At 48.0% G+C, this 17,040-nt stretch overlaps 1 long non-coding RNA gene across 1 annotated transcript in view; it reads left to right on the forward strand.

The window, feature by feature from the left end:
• The first annotated feature begins 1,833 nt into the window (after positions 1-1,833).
• The window catches only part of LOC139075513 (uncharacterized), a 45,315-nt gene continuing 30,108 nt past the window's right edge, over positions 1,834-17,040 (forward strand). The window contains exon 1 of the long non-coding RNA XR_011525953.1: positions 1,834-1,967. This is a non-coding gene — a long non-coding RNA (uncharacterized lncRNA). The remainder of the gene's footprint in view (positions 1,968-17,040) is intronic.

The raw sequence follows: 17,040 nt of genomic DNA on the forward strand, positions 1-17,040 counted from the left end.
TGATTCTACCTGGGTAGAAGTGGTCAACATGATTTAGGTATTTCTGATGAGAGCGTATTGGGGAAGGGAGCCTGCTCAGGATGTGGGCTCTCACTTAATCCCACTCTTTTCCATTTGGTACTCTGCTCTGCCCCACCGCTGTACCCTGAGTCCTCAACTCCAAAGCTCCTTTGGCTCAGTCTCTGCAGAGAATGCATTTGCTCCTGTTCCCTGCCAGAGTGTTCAATCGCCTGGCTGTGTGAGGTAGGAAAAGGGATATGAAGTCTAGAGTCACACTCTGAACCATTGGAGTCACACTCTGAACCATTTCCTGGCTCTACCACTGTGTGACCCTGAGCATGTCATGTAGGAGCCTCAGTTTCCTCTGAAATCTGAGGGCCTTTGAGACACATGCGGTCTCTAGGGCTCTCTCAGCCCTGGCCTCTGTGATGTATGAAACTTCACAAGGTGGAGTTCTCTGCCTAATGAGTAATACAGACAGGAAGATACAGGAGGTCAAAAAAGGGGAGGTGACAGTGGGACAGGGTGGTAGGGAGACATCAAAGAAAAGGTGAGACTTGAGAAGGACTAGGGCAAGTCAGAGAAGTGGAGGAGCGAGCACCTCTTCAGGTGGTCCAAGTGGAAGATATATTGGGCAGGATTTTCACAGCACTTTTGGTGCCCAGTAAGTAGACAGGGGATGATGGAGTTGGAGAGTAAATTTGGGTCAGATTGTGAGGAATTTGAGTCTCCTCTCTAAATCAGTGGATCTGAGGATTAAAATCATCTGGAGAGCTTTTTAAAATGCCAGAGAGACTTTATAAATCAGAATGTCAGAGAGTAAAGCCCAGGAACCCCGATTTCTTTAAAGTTGCCACATGACTCCAACAAACTTGAAAGTTTTGAAATCCCTTCCTTAGGCAATGAACCATGGATAATTTGTAATCAGGAATCATGATAGAAGTGGGAATTTTAGAAAGATGAATTTGACAGCCATATGCAAGGTGGACTGGAGGTTGAAGGACAGGAGACAAGGACCTATAGGAAGCAAGCTCACTGCCCCAGGCAGAGGGTCATGAAGGCCTATAGAAGGGAAGTGACTAAGGAGAGAGAAAGAAGAGACTGTACCAATCCATCTGTTATGGTTTGAATTGTGTCCTTCCCAAATTCATGTGTTGAGGTCCTAACCCCCCTCAGAATGTGACCTTATTTGGAAATAGGGTCATTGTAGATATAATTAGTTAAGTTAGGATGAGGTCATTAAGGTGGGCCCTAATCTAATATGACTGCATCCTTATAAAAAGAGGAAATTTAGACACTGGCACAGACACACATAGAGGAAAGACAATGTGAAGAGACACAGGGAGAAGACAGCCATCAACAGACTATGGAGAGAGGTCTGGAACAGATCCTTCCCTCACAGCCCTCAGAAGGAACCAACCCTGCCAACACCTTGATTTTGGACTTGTAGCCTCCAGAACTGTAATACAATAAATTTCTGTTGTTTACGCCATCCAATTTGTAGTACTTTGTTATGGCAGCCCTAGAAAAAAATACACCATACTTTTGGAAACACGTTCCTAGATTCAAGTTACCTCCTCTTCACTTTCTTGTGAGGAATGATTCCCCAAAGCCACCTTTCTGAGGGGGCTGGAAGCAGTGGTTGCAGAGTAAGGCATGTATTTCTGACACTGTAGGATGCTCTTCAACCTGAGGAGTGAGTGCAGGGCTGACTTTTCTGGGTCATTGGTCAGTTTGTTCCCAGGACCCACCTGAGAAATCAAAGAACCAACTCCAGTGATTGGAAATTGCTGGACAGAAATGCCCATTCTCCCCACCTGAGGAAGTAATCAACGCCAAGAATGTCCAACTGTGAGTAAAGCCACAGAAGAGAAGGGAGACTCATGTCCGTGGAGCCATTAACAACCCACTGGTGGCTCATCCAGAGAGAACGGATCTGCAAGAGGTGGAACAACCTACAAAAAAAGGTAAACCCTCGCTTTCTCATTTTATGACTTGGCCTTTGCTGAAATAACTATCCTCCTTGGCTAAACAAAGAATTTCCAAGAACTCTATATATCAAAGTCAATGTCATGATGACTGATGTAACACTGTGGGGCCAGGGACAGGCAAGTCTACCACAGAATTCTTGGCCTCCAGCCATTCAGTGCTGCCCTTGCTAACATCCTTGGCCCCTTTGGCCCTTTTACCTGCCAATGCTTCCAACACCAACCCTTACTCTAGGTCACCCACCATCTGCTCACTCCAGGGCTGCCAAATTTTGCTAGAGAAAAGTATTATAACTGTACCACTGGGGCTGTATTCCCACTCCGCAACCACATGTTGGCCCTTCCTGCTCCCACAGTTATCCGTCTGAAATTGGCTGTCTGTTGCTTCCCTTGCAAAGAATTTCTAGATTCCACAAGTCTCCAATTTCGTCCCCATGTCTCTTTCATCTGAGAAGGTCATTTTCAATTTCCTGTGAAGCAAAAAGTCTTCAGGCATACACTACCTCAACTCTATTTCTCTCCACCTTAGCATTTCTCTGTCCACATCCATCTTCTCCTGGGTTGCTCCTATTTCAGAGAATAAGGTGATGTTTTTATTTCCTTGTCCAGGCAAACCCAACTCTGCTCTGGATCCTATCCCTCACTGTAACATCAATTATTTCATTTATTTAAAAAGCACTTTTATTACAGAAAATTTTAAACACATGCAAACGATCTTACTTACTTTTTCAAAGTATTCAAGTATTTTCAAACTCCTCTGGCTTTCTTGCCTGCAAGTTTAGTTCTCCAGCCTTAAAAGCAAATTTTTTAAAGACTATCCTAATCTTGCTACTCCCTTGAGTAAAAGAAATTACTCCCTAATTTCTTTCCATTTGTTTCCATTTTTTTTCCAGATGTTGCCAATGAGTTATTTCCTTTCTCCCCTTTTTTTCTTAACTCCCGAAATCTAGCTTCAATCTCTATCACTCTACTGAAATTCCTCTTTCACCTGCCTGAAATTATACAGTGAGAAAGGGGTTGGGCAGAAAATCTATGCTAGGGCTTTCTGGCTGAGGCCAACACCACTGCTTGGCACTGCCTGTGCTAACAAGGAGCATTTTGACCTCATAGGAGCAGAAACACAAAGGTTCATGAGGCCACGACTTGGCATGGGTGAGCACCTTACACATGCCGTGTAAGGGACCATGCTAAGGACTGCGGATATGGAGGGGAACACACAGGGCTTCCTGCTTTCAGGTTGCTCAGTGTCTTGGGGAAGGGAGACACTAATTACACATACTCACAAATGTGAGTCCAATTAATTACAATTGTGACGGGCTCAAGGGAGCCAAGAGACTAGTCTTCTTAGGATAGGTGCATGGTTCTGTAAGGAAAAGGAAGGAGAGGGTGTGTCCATTAAGGTGACAGGAGCTGCCTGAACAACTGCCAACACCTTGCTGGCCTATCTCCCGACAAGCTCATCTGATCGGTTTGTAGATGAATTCCTGGTCTGTGGGCAGGTTTCCTCCCTGCAGGGATGGGGGAACATAGGCCCTTCATCTTCGGGATCCACCCTCCTGTGGGCCAGGCCTAGACTTGTCCTCTGACTTGCTTTCACAGCAGTGACCACAAGGAGTACACTGTATTGTTCAGGTTCTTGATCTCTTTCTCTGTTTTTGTTTTTATTTTGTGCTTGTTTTGTTTTATACTAGTAAAGATATTGGTTTGGGTGAGGGCTGTGCTCTGGTGGTGGGCCAGGCTGTAAATGGTCTTTTATTCATGACACATGTTTAGCACTGACTATGAGGTAAGCAAGATGCTGGGATACTGGAGGACTCAAAGGGAATAAGCTATGCCTTTGATCTACAATGGCCTATGTCTCATCAGGATAAACAGAAATTTTGGTAGTTAGAAAGTGGAATCGGCTCAAGAACTATTTAGATACTTAGATTATTCTGGAGATAAAAATGGATCCGCTACGATGCTTCAGCTTCGTGTAACAATTTCTGGCCCAAGGTAGTTTCAGTGCAGGTGGTTATGATCTCACCGAGTCCAGAGTCAGGAGGCTCCAGCGTTTATTCACCCTGTCAGCAGGGGCAGGCCATGGCAGCTCCTCTGGGATCCTCTTCCAGAGGCTCTCACCGAGGCCCTCGGACAGCAGCCCACCCACCCCGCACTGATTTCCGTTTCCCAGAGGTCCCCTCCTCAGAACTGATATCAGATGGGAGAAGCTTAGGCAGCAAAGGGAACCTCAGAATCCGGGGTGTGGTTAGGGTCACCATGGAAACGCCTGGGCGGAGCTTTGGCGATGGGCGGGTCCCCAGGGAGGACTCACATCACGTGAGGAACAGCCCCCCTTACGCCAGCTCTCAGATCCCGTGGTCCTGGGAGCACCAGGTGGCTGCCCTGAGTGGGCCGGTCACTGCCCCCACCCCCATTTGCTCCACCTGTGAAAGGAAGGCTGTGCGAAGGAGGAGCGAGAACTGGGTGCTGCAATGGGCAAGGGTCGGTGTGAACACCCCCCACCCCTAGGGGATGGGAGATGGTGTCAGGGTCGTGACGTCAAGAGGGCCACAGTGAGAGCCGCCTGGCGATTGGCCCGCCAAGCTCCGTGGTGATTGGCCGCACAAGCAAGACCAGCTGAGAATCACTTGGCGATTGGCCAGGAGCGCAGCTGTGACGTCACAGGGAGGCATTGTGACGAGTCAGGGTGGTTATAAAAGCCGTGGCACCTATCTGAGGCCTTGCTGAGAGACAGGGCACCTCCGCCTCTACTCCTTCACTTCGCTATCTCCACCACATTCTTCAACCCGAAGGACAGCGCGCCCTCCACCCATCGTCCCGCCCCAGGCCTCTCACCCACACTATGGGCTTCACCTTCCTGTTCGCCACACCATCCTGCCCCTCTGCGGTCCCGCGAGGCCCGCACCTGCATCTGGCGCCTCAGGGACCCAAACCCGGAGGCGCTCCTCACCTACATTCCCATTTGGAGTCAGAGTACAACAGACCACTCACCTGAGGTGCTGGTGGCCCAGGGACCTTCAGATCTCCGGCATCGAAACTAGATTCAGGATAGGATATCTGAGAGCCCTCCGACCACGTCAGCACACAGCAGCAGACACCCGGCCAATCAGGAGCCCTCTGAGCCAGCTCAGCACAGGGTCAGTGAGCACCCTGGACACCTAGCCAACTAGGAGCCTCCCACCCCCAGCGCAACAAAGAGCTACCAATGACCCCCCAACCCAGTTGCACACCAGGTGTCTGGCCCCAAGTTTTCCCTTTTCGTTCTGCGATGAGCCCTCCTCTGCCTGGGATGGTCAGCACCCCTGCCAGGCCCAGGTGAGCTGGCTGGAAGAGGCTGCTACCTGGTAGAAAAAAAATACCGAATACCAGTCATGTGCCACCCCCTCAACCATGCTGCACTCAGACAATCTGAGGTCAGAAGTTGCAGAGAGTGAGAAAAGCAGCCTCGGAAACTTCGCATTGCCTCCTGGCTACCTTGGCCCTGGCCATGTCCCTGGCCCCCAGGTGGTGCCCCAACCACCAGAAAGAGAAGAACCAGTCCCAGCTGCCCCCAAACCCCACCACGATTCAATCAATCTGTAAAACAGAAGGAAGCCCAGAAAACTCGACAAAACAACCTGAACACAAAAATGTGGGCATCTTGACCCAGACATGAGAAATCTGAAGCCACCAGTCCAGGCGGAAATCCATCTTCCAGTGGAGGGACCAGGTCAGCGGCTGTCTGTGAGGGCAGAGGTTGCTGCCTCTGTTGGAGCCAGGCTCAGAAACGTCCATGGTTTGTGGCCTAGCCAGTGCTTGGGGCCATTCAGAGTGCGGTCCCCCTGATGGGTCACTGTGCTGAGGTGCTGGTGGGCTCATGGCCTGAAGACCTCTGGCCTGGGACCAACTTCAGCTGTCCTGGTGGCATATCCCTTGGGGAGCCTTTTTCTTCTGGGAGTTCTCTTGTTCAGAGGGAGCAAAGGCTGCCATGCCTTCAAACCAGAGAATAACCAGAGTTGGAAGAGCTGTCCATGGAAATCCGATTTATAAAGGTTTGACAGGCTTTGAGGGAAAGCTGAAATTGACAAAAACAGCTCTTAACATCAGCAGGGAAATTAGTAAGAATCTGTCTGAGAATGTCTCTGAGCTAAAGGATTCCCTAAAACTGTGTGAAGAAGAAAACCAAAAGCTGAAAAATCTGCTTGTCAACTTGGCGTCACAGGAAAGACACGATTTAAAGAATTTGCCAGGGGACAGGGCATCCGTGGACATGGCTGGAGATGAGGAGGGGAACTATGAGCAAGTCCGGAGGAGTCCCTGGCCCTGAGCGTAGAGTCCTTGGCCAAGCTCCTCCAGGCTAAGGGCAGGTCCTCCAGATTGGAGAGGGAGGTGGACATGCTACAAAAACAGGCCAAGCAGAGATGTGAGTGGCAGGCCGACGTCTGTGAGCTGGAAGGCTTCTGCTTTGAAATGCAGGGGTTCCTAGAAGCTTTTGCCTTCCAGGCAACATTTTCATAGTAGCACTTAGAGGTGACATCCCTGCATGCGCCCACCCCAGGAGTACATAGAAGAGGAGCTGGGGCAGAATGTGAGTCACCTCCTTGGATGGAGGTGGCACGAGCTGCATGATGTATGTGAGTTTTCAATATATTGCAATGCAGAAGAAGTGTCCCCAAATGATTGTGATGTACAGCCTGGGATCACGGTCACAGCAGCATGCCACACAAGTTGTCACATTCTCCAGCTGGTTGGGTCTCCACAGGGCAAGCGTCTAACTTGGCCCTCAGAACAGAGCTGTGAGGCGGGCAGGGGTCTCCACGGCTCTGAGAAAGTGTTGGTGAACTCCAGAGAGCTGACACTGAGCGCAGCCTGCCCTTCCCCGTCAATACTTTTCGCAGTTGTTGCCTCCTCTAAAACTCAAAGCCAACCACTGATGTGGGTGCCATTCTGATAGAAAGGAAAGCAGAAGCAGAGTGTCCACACACAGGTATTTCTGTGTAGACCATTTCTGGCCTGAGACCTCACAGCAAGTTTGTGGCAAAACTTGGCTTTGGCCCTGATGTTATGGCTCCAAACTCCAGCCACGGCAGCAGGTGCTTCTCACCCGCAGGCTCCTGTCTGATTAGGGCCTTTGATGAGCAGATGTGAGGGAAAGACGAGGGTGGAGAGAGGCCAGAGGCATGGGATGCATCCTCTGTGTCTGGGTGAGGTGGTGTGGGGTGAGGGCAGCAGGGGAGACACTGGAGAGGGGGCCAGGATGGTGGGCTGCGTGCTCAGAGCCACGGAAGCCCCGCAGGACTGGGGGAGAGACAGGATTTGCTCTGGCTGCTCTAAGTGCAGGGGTGGATGGACAGCAAAAGCAAAGCAGAGCAGGAGACAGTTGGGAACAGGTATGTCTGGAAGACTGGAGGGTGTCCATGGACATGGAGGGTGGTGGCTGCCTCCAAGAGGATCTCTGAGTTGGATGCTGGGGGTCGGGGAGGGAGGAGAACGCCAGGGTTCCAGGCTCACCCCCTCCTGGTGACCATCCCTCTCAGCTCCAAGAGCTGGAGCTCAGGTGAGGCGTGGATCCCAATGAGCTGGGACCCCACGTGGCTCAGGCCAAGGCGGAGGTGGAAAGCCTGAGGTTGTGGCCCAGGGGTGATGCTGGAGGCACACGTCATAGTAAACTGGCCTAAACCGGGGACAGTCATAAAGAAAAGTGGGTCTGGTCGGGGAGGTGAGCTGGAGGGGACTTGGAGGTGTCTGAGCTGGTTTGAGGGCTGCTGGTGTCCGGAGCAGGTCGGAAGGGTGGTGGAGTCCAAATAACCACCAACTGAAAGGAAGTGACTCAGAGCTGGTGTTAATGTAATAAATGTCCACATCCGACAGTGAGGACCTGGAGGAGGTGCGGTTTGAGGAGCAACTTTGGCGAAGGTCTGAAGTGGGGTTAGACACTGTGTGTGACCTGGCTTCTGAGCTGGCCCTTCCACAGGAGAGGCAGCATTTCAGATTCATTTCCTGTCCCCTAGAGACCCCAGGTCTCCTGCACTGGGTGGGGTCTGAGGGGCAGAGGTCAGAGGGCACAGGGTGCACTTGTGTGATCCCAGCACGGGAACCTCCTCTGCTCAGCTGCTCAGACCCGGCTAAGCCACACCCTGGGTCCCTGGACACAGCAGCCTCCTGGAGGCCAGAGGGACCAGGACCCAAGTTTGGGGGTGTGATCTGGAGATGCTCACCCTTTCCGGATCCCCAGTTCCTTCATCTGTAAAATGCTGATGACTTGGGCGGGAATGGGGTGGGGTGAGCGGGAGGCAAGAGATGGCAGGGTTGGGGAGGGGACGTCAGGAGCAGGGGACTGATGGAATCCCAGGGAGAAAGGGTCCACTGTGAACCAACTCCTTGTCCTGGCCCTTCCTTCCCGAAGGCAGAACATCAGCTCTGGGAGGAGAGCACTCAGGGCTGCCGCCGCCCCACACCCGGCCTTCTTTGCCCCTCTCCGTCACAGGCTGCCACAGCCCAGCACCTGTATTCCCCAGACCCCTCCTGTCTCCTCCACTGCTGCTCGGTGCCCACAGGTTGGGGCCCTGGGGCCTCAGGGAACCTTTGACCCCACTTGGTTATGGTGTATTATTTTTATATAGTGCTGAATTCTATTTGATAATGTTTTTTGTGGATTTTTGGCATCTCTATGCAGGCTGAATATGAGTTTGTAGTTTTCTTTTTCTATACCATCTTTGTCAAGTTAAGTATCAGGGTAGTGACTGCATAAAATAAATTGGAAAGTGCTCCTTTGTTTTCTGTTTTCTGCAAAATATTGTGTAAAATTGATGTGAACTCTTCTTTAATTTTTTTTTTTTTGAAGAAGAAGATTAGTCCTGAGCTAACGTCTGCCACCAATCCTCCTCTTTTTGCTGAGGAAGACTGGCCCTGAGCTAACATCCATGCCCATCTTCCTCTACTTTATATGTTGGATACCTGCCACCGCCTGGCTTGACAAACAGTGTGTAGGTCCACACCCGGGATCCAAATCAACGAACCCCAGGCCACTGAAGTGGAACAGGCGAACTTAACTGCTGTACCACGGGGCTGGCCCCTTAACTCTTCTTTAAATGTTTGGAAGAACTCTCCAATGAAACAGTCTAGGCCTGGAGATATCTTTTGGGGGCTTTAAAATTATAAATTCAATTTCTTTGATAGTTATAGGGGTATTTGAATTAGCTATTTCAAATGGGGATGTGGAGTATGTTGTGCTTTTTGAGAAACCCATCCATTTCACCTAAGGTGTCAGTTTGTGTAGGTAGAGTATTCCCTTACTATTATTTTGATGTCTTCTGGGTCTGGACTGATAGACCGTTTCATCTCTGACGTTGATAATTTGCATCTTCTCTTTATTAATTTTGCTAAAAGTTTATCAATTTTATTGATCACTGTTTCATTGATTTTCTCAATTTCATTGATTTCTGCTCTCATTTTTAGTTTCTTTCCTTCTGCTTGCCTTGTGTTTATTTTGCTCTTTTTTCTAGTTTCTTAAGGTGCAAGACAGATGAGTGCTTTGAGACTTTTCCTCTTTTTTCATGTAAGCAATTAGTGCTGTAAATTTCCCTCTCAGGACTGCATAACTGTGTCCCGCAAATTTTAATATGTTGTACTTCGTTATAATTTAGTTCAATGGTTTTAATTTCCCTGAGACTTACTCTTTGACTCATAGATTATATAGAAGTGTGCTGTTTAGTTTCCACGTGTTTGGAAATTTTCTTCTCATTTTTCTATTATTTTTAGTAGTATTCCATTGTGGTTGGAAAATGTACTCTGTATGATTTCAATTCTTTTAAATTTGCTGAGGTTTGTTTTACAATCCAACATACAGCCTATCTTACTATATGTCCTATGGGCTCTTGAAAACAGTATGAATTTTTCTGTTGGTGTGTGGAGTGTTCTATAAATGTCTATGTCAATAATCTACACGTGCACCTTAAGAAAAAAGGAGAGCAAAATAAACCCAAAGCAAGCAGAAGGAAAGAAAGAACAACAACAACAAAAAATAAGAGCAGAAATCAATGAACTTGAAAAAAAATAGAGAAAAATCAATGAAATGACAATCAATAAAATTGGTTAAAATAGAAAACGCTAATTAGATCCTGTTGGTCGCTGGTGTTGTTGAGTTTCTCCTGTATCCTTGCTGATTTTCCGTAAGCTGTTCCATCACTCGTTGAGAGAGCCGTGTTGAAGTCTGCAACCATAGTAGTATTTCTTCTTTCAGTTCTATCAGTTTTGCTTCATGAATTTTGCAGCTTTGTTGTTTGTTGCATACACATTGAGCATTGCTATGTCTTCTTGTGAAATTATCCTTTTATCATTGTGTAATGGCCCTCTCCGTCTCTGGAAATTTTCTTTGCTCCAGAGTCTATTTTATCTGATATTAATATAGCCACCTCTGTTTTCTTTTGATTAATATTTACATGACATATCATTTTTTTATCCTTTTACTTTCAACCTGCCTATATTGATATATTTGAAGTGAGTTTTTTGGAGACAGAATATAGCTGGGTTATATTTTTTCATCCACTCTGCCTGTCTCTTATTTGTTTTATTTATACCATTTATATTTGATATAATTGTTGATATGTTAGGGCTTAAGTCTGTCATATTATTTTTTGTTTTCTGTTTCTTCTCTCTGTTCTTTGTTTCCATTTTTTTACCTTCCTAAGGGTGACTTGAATGTCTTTTTAGAATTCCATTTTGATTTAAGTGCTTTTCAGTGTATCTCTTTGTATGGTTTTTTGTGTTTGTTCTAAGTATGACATTATATGCACAAAACATCATAATCTACTGGTCTCCACATTATACAGGTTGAGTGATGGGCAGGAAGTTTACCTCCCTTTAGGTCCATTTACCTTCCCTTGTTTATAGTATAATTGTCTTAAACATCTCTTTTACTTTTATTGAGAACCACTATCAGACAAAAATATTATAATATTTGCTTCAACCATAAAACATAATTTAGAAAAGTCAAGAGAAGAAAAGTCTACTATAGTTACCCATATTTTCACTCTTTCTGTTGTTCTTTCTTCTTTTGTGATGTTCTAGGATTCTCTCTCTCTCTTTTTTTTTTTTTTTTTTTTTTTTGGTGAGGAAGATTGTCCCTGAGCTAACATCTGTGCCAATCTTCCTCTATTTTGTATGTGGGATGCCGACACAGCATGGTTCAGTGAGCGGTGTGTAGGTCTGTGCCCAGGATCCAAACCCACAAACCCAGGCCACCAAAGCAGAGTATGCAAACCCAACCACTTCTCCACCAAGCCAGCCCTCTTTTCTTTTTTTTCTCCTTTCTTGTCAAGAACTTCTTTTAGCCATTCCTTTTTTTTCCCCCTTTTTTTGGTGAGGAAGATTCACCCTGAGCTAACATCTGTGCCAGTCTTCCTCTACTTTGTATGTGGGATGCCTTCACAGCATGGCTGATGAGTGGAGTAGGTCCACACCTGGGAATCGAACCCATGAACCCAGCCCACCAAAGTGGAGTGTGTGGAACTTTAACCACTTGGCCATGGGGCCAGCCCCAGAGCTAATCTTTTAGAGTAGGTCTGATGGTGATAAATTCTTTAGTTTTCTTTCATCTGAGAGTCTTGATTTGCTCCTCATTCTTTCAAGACATTTTCACTGAATATAGAATCTTGGGTTGACTTTGGAATTGGGTTGAATATAGAATTCTGGCTATTTTTCAGCACTTTAAAAAATATGCCACTTCTGATTTCTATGGTTTCTAATGAGAGATCCACTGTCATTCGAGTGGTTTTTCTCCCCCTATAGGAAAAACATCATTTCTCTCTCACTGCTTTCAAGACTTTTCTTGGTCTTTAGTTTTCAGAAGTTTGATAATTATGTGTGGTCTTAGTCTGCTCAGCTGCCATAACAAAATACCATAGACTGGGGGGCTTAAAGAACAGACATTTACTTTCTCATAGTTCTGGAGGCTGCAAGTCTGAGATCAGGGTGCCAGCATGGTCCGGTTCTGGTGAGTGCACTCTTCCTGGCTTGCAGATGGACACCTTCTAGCTGTGTCCACACATGGCAGGGAGCCAGAGAGCAAGCTCTCCAGTGTCTCTTCTTATAAGGGCACTAATTCCATCACAAGGGTCCTGCCCTCCTCTAAACCTAATTACCTCCCAAAGGCCCCACCTCCAAATTCTGTCACATGAGGAGTTAAACCTTCAACATGTGAACTTGAGGAGGGGACAAAATTCAGTCCATAGCATGTGTCTTGGTGTGGATTTCCTTGAGTTTCTCCTGTTTGGGTTTTTCTTGGTTTCTTGAATCTTTAGGTTTATATCTTTTGCCAAATTTGGGAGATTATCAGCCATTTTTTCCTCAAATACTTTTTAATCCCCACTTTTTTTCTTTTCTCATTCTGGGCTTCTGATGACACAAATGTTACATTTTTTTTGCTATAGTTTTATAGGTACCTGGAGTTCTGTTTTTCTTTTTTTCAGTTTTCTCTCTGTTGTTCAGATGAGGTAATGTCTGTTGTCTTATCTTCATGTTTACTGACTCTTTCCCCTGTCTTCTCCATTCTGCTATTGTGCCCATTTATTGCATTTTAAAAATTTCAGTTATTGTATTTTTTCAGTTCTAAATTCTCAGTTTAGTTCTTCTTTATTGTTTCTGTTTCTTTGCTGGGAATTTCTATTTTTTCATTTGTTTCAATCATGTTTGCAATTGCTTGTTGAAGCATTTTTATGATGGCTATTTTAAAATCCTCATCAGATAATCCCAACATCTGTGTCATCTTGGTGTTGGGGGTCTTTTGATTGTCTATGTTGCTCAAGATGACATTTTTTCTGGTACTTGAGATGATGAATGTTTTTCAATTGTATCCTGGATATTTTGGGTGTTGTCTTATGAGTTTCTGGATCTTATTATATCTTATGTCTTATCAGGTGACGAGACTATAAAGTGTGGCTAGCAAGTGCAGCCCCAGTTATGTGCTCAAACCAGATGGAGCAAATTTAAGTCTGACCAAAACTACAGCTGCTCAGCCTGGTCAGACACAGCTGGGAAATTATGGAACAAATTGTGTGGGAAGTCAAGTCATCAAGGTACTCTCCCCTGCAGGCATCGATGAGATCCCATGCCAACTAACAACATGTTGTTTGCCAAATTTATTCCTAAGGATGGGTGAGAACTTTGTAGTCACCAAAACTATGGTTGGGAGTGGGGAGTCCATGACAGGTGCCTCAAGAAATGTCTGTTTTGCATGTTGAGTGCATTTGAGAAGTTTAGCCTGTGCAGATGGGAATCAATATGGATGGACTTACTGGAATGGTTGGTATTGATGTTGGGCTCACTCAAAACTTAAATCAAGGCATCCCCTTCTTAGGTGCCCTCATCCTAGGCATCATCCTCCAGGACCCCCAAAGGGAGCCTGGGCCAGGGGGTGAGCCAAGGGTGAGCTAGCTCTGCCAACGTGCTGGAGCACTGTACTGGTATAAGATGGGACACATATTCCTCTCCCTTTCCACTCCCCTCAATTTCCTGCTTAGGAATGACCTCTGCCTTTATCCCTACCACCAAAGTGTAGTCACAAAGGGAGAACACCCTGGTGGTCACCCCACCTGAAAGCCCCAAAGGCCAATCTCTTTCTCTCCCTGTATCAGCCCAGGGCAGGTGTGTGGTCCTCCCACATCCACCTGGGCACTCCCTCAGGGAAATGAACACCTTACCAGCAACTTCAGAACCAGGCGTCTCATGGAGGGTTCTTCCTCCAGGCAGCCAGCCACCCAGGACCATTCTCAGGCCTAGCCCAGCCTCCTCCAGCCTGCAAGCCCCAGGTGCCTCCAATGGGTTTCCTCTTGTTCAGATTAGCCAAGGCCAGCCTCTACAGTTGCACCAGAGAACCCAGGTGATATAGTACTCCTGAAATAATTTTCCTTTTCACATCATGCCAATTAGAATGAGGACTATCCTCGATCCCCCTAAAGCTTGGTTCAGGTATTTCAACCTCAGGTTGATCATGGCTGGCCCCACAGACAAGGCAGTGCATTCACTCAGGCTAATGAAAATCTACCTTTGGGAAACTCTTTTCCCAAAAGTAACCCTGACCCGTTCCTGCATGGGAGCAGGTTTCCTGAAATGGAAGTGATGGCCTGAACCACATTCTCAAAGTCAGGGGTTTCAATTCCACAAGACTTCTTCAAAGATGAGCTCACCGTGTTCATCTCAGGCTCCTCAGTGTGGTGGTGGTGAGAAGCCTGGACCACAGGGTGCTGGGTCTGGAGCAGATGGCTCAGGGTGCAGCCACAGAGATATCCTGGGCATGACTCAGGGTTCTGCGGGTATCACAGGACAGTCAGCCTGAGGGAGCATCACTGTGCAGTGACACGTAGAAGGCCCTGCATTTGTAGACATCTGCTTCCTACTATGAAAATAAGTAAAACTCACAGCAAGTGGAGAGATCAGGTTCAACAACAACATGTGACCAGGTCTCTGGGGCCAAATCACAGAGATAAAGCTGATATTACAGTGTTCCGTTTTTGAATTTCAGATTTTCCAACGCAAATTTAAAATATAACTCATTCATTTGCTGCATTTGCAGTAAACTGTTTCCCATGGCTCAGCAGGAAGAAAGACTCCCCCCCTCCCCGTTTCTGCCCTGATTGGCCCTGCAGGCCCCCTTGTTCCTTGGCCATCTGCAATCAGGGCCCTGGGGCAGCCTCTGTCCTGCTGGCCACAGGAAAACAGAATGAACATGTGGTAATTTCTGAATCAGAGCAATATAAATGTTGCTAAACACACAGAATGAGTTGAAAGAAGAGGCAACAGAATGGGATGGAACCGAAAGACTGTCTGCCATCCACCCATTTGATAAAGATGACCACTGGGCATCGAGGGCACGGGCTGTGCTGAGCACTGGGCACAGAAGTGGGAGGGGAGGTCAGAGGGGGGTCTGGGGTCCATGGAAGAACTCCACAAATCCCACAGAGACGATCACTCCTGACTCCCCACCAGCAAGTGGCCTGATCCTCCCACTTGCTCACGCCGCAAACCAAAGTGTCCTCCTGGCCCTCCTCCTCCTGGCGCACGCCCCCATCACCACAACCACGCTCCCCCACTCCCGGGCCACCATTCTCCCCACGGGAGCCTGAGTGACCGGCTGAGCACCTCTGCTGCATCCTGCAGGCCCTCCTTGCTTCCAGGATGCAAGCTCCTCGCCCGGCTCTGCCCTCGGGAGCCCCACAGGCCTGCATGTCACTCCCTCATTCTCTGGCCACTCCTCCTCCTCCCCATCTCCATGCTCCTCATCTCCTTCAGGACCCCCCCAGGACCCCTGCAGAGAAGGCCTTCACCCAAAACTAGCATGTTACCCAGCCCCTCCGTCCATCCCCTGAGCTCACTTTGTTCTCCTCAAACACTGGTCCCAGTAGGCTGTTAGAGTCATGGTGATTGCTTCATTGGACTGTGCCCCAAACATGACCCTGGTGGGCACAGGGACTGCACTGAACCCCTCAATCTAGTCAGCACCCAGTAATCAGTTTGCTCTAATGAGTGTGTTGCTCTTTAGGGCAGGCCACATTTAAAGAAACAGTCCACCTCGACCTAGTTCTGTGCCGTGTAGAGTAATATTTGAAACAGTAGCTGTTCATCCATGGGTCTCACACTGACCCCTAAATCTTTCTTAAGCGCCTGTGCCTTAGAGCATAGTTCCCGTGAACAGGACAGGGTATTCCCCTGGACCCAGTACGGGCCTGCTCTGTTGTTGGTGAACCATGCATCGAATGCAAGTGGAAGCGAGTTCCTGAGGCAGACAGAGCCCTGGGTTGGCAGGACCACTGGAGGGGATGAAGCCCCGGCTCCCAGGGGCCCACAGCCATGCATGTCAGGGTGCTGTCCAGGCTCCAGGTGCTTGGCACTGATGCGGAGCAGATGCTGGCCTCACCTGCCTCCCGGCCCACGCTCCTCAGGGCAGCATCTGCGGCCTCATGTGTCCACCACTTCAGAAAACCAGACTCATTCCTGAAATGGGAAAAGGCAAGTGAAGAACTAGTTTTCTAGTGCACAGAGAAACATCTGAATAAAAGAAATGGTGGCTTGTCTGCCTGCAGACAGCTGGAAAGGTCATAGCGTGGTCTAGTTCACGGGCTGTTCGCACCAGCAGCATCTGGGTGGTGCTGGTGCCTCGAGTCTCGGCCACTCGCCAGCTTGTGAAAGGCCACCAGAGCTCGGGTGTTCCCACCAGCCACGAGAGGGATTAACTCACGCTTCTCACACATCACTTTTCTGTCACATTGCATTTTGGGGGATGACGTAGGTGAACATTTTTCTCTACAAACCTTGGTGGAAATTGCTGTATTGAGAGGCACTTGGGTTCTGGCTGGGTTGGGGTATTGGGAGCCACACGAGAGTGACCTTGTCTCTTCTGGTTCCCAGTCTGACTCCACCCAGGGCGTCCCTCACACACTGATGGTGCAGGGAGAGACTCGGTCAAGGTTTGTTGAACGAATGTTTGCACAGAAAAATGATGCACCAGGGCTAGAAGGGGTGTGGGCGGCAAGTGGCCACATTCCAGACCCAGGACTCTAGGGTGGGGCATCCCAAAGCAGGACTCCCACACTTTTGATTTCAGAAGTCAGTAACACTCCAGGGCATGCCATAGGGTCACTACCTTTCTATTTCCAGAAATAAGAACACGAAGTGCAGTTCCATCTACACTGTCACCTTCTCATATAAGGAGGGAGATTTTCCCACCAACTGGGAAGGACATAACTTCAGAGAAAAACTAGTCCCTTCTGAGAAATGAAAGCAGGTGGCTGATTGTCCAAGCCAAGCCCCTTTGAGGGTGAAGGGACATTCCTCACTGTCACAGGACATGGGTGGGCACAGAGGATGTGCAGTCACCCTGCTGGGAAAGGGCAACTGTGACTTCCTTGGCCCCCAGGCTACAGGTGTCCTGGAAGCCACATGAAGAAAGTGCTCAGGGAAGCAGGTGTGGTCAGATGATGTGTCAGCCACCACTGAGAGGCCAGGACGGGAATGGAGTCAGAAACTGGCTGGCAGAAGGTGAGGTGGTCCTGCTGGTTCCATGTGCAGCCCTCCA

Source organism: Equus przewalskii, chromosome 14 (genome assembly GCF_037783145.1).
Source record: "Equus przewalskii isolate Varuska chromosome 14, EquPr2, whole genome shotgun sequence".
Classification (NCBI taxonomy): Eukaryota; Metazoa; Chordata; class Mammalia; order Perissodactyla; family Equidae; genus Equus; species Equus przewalskii.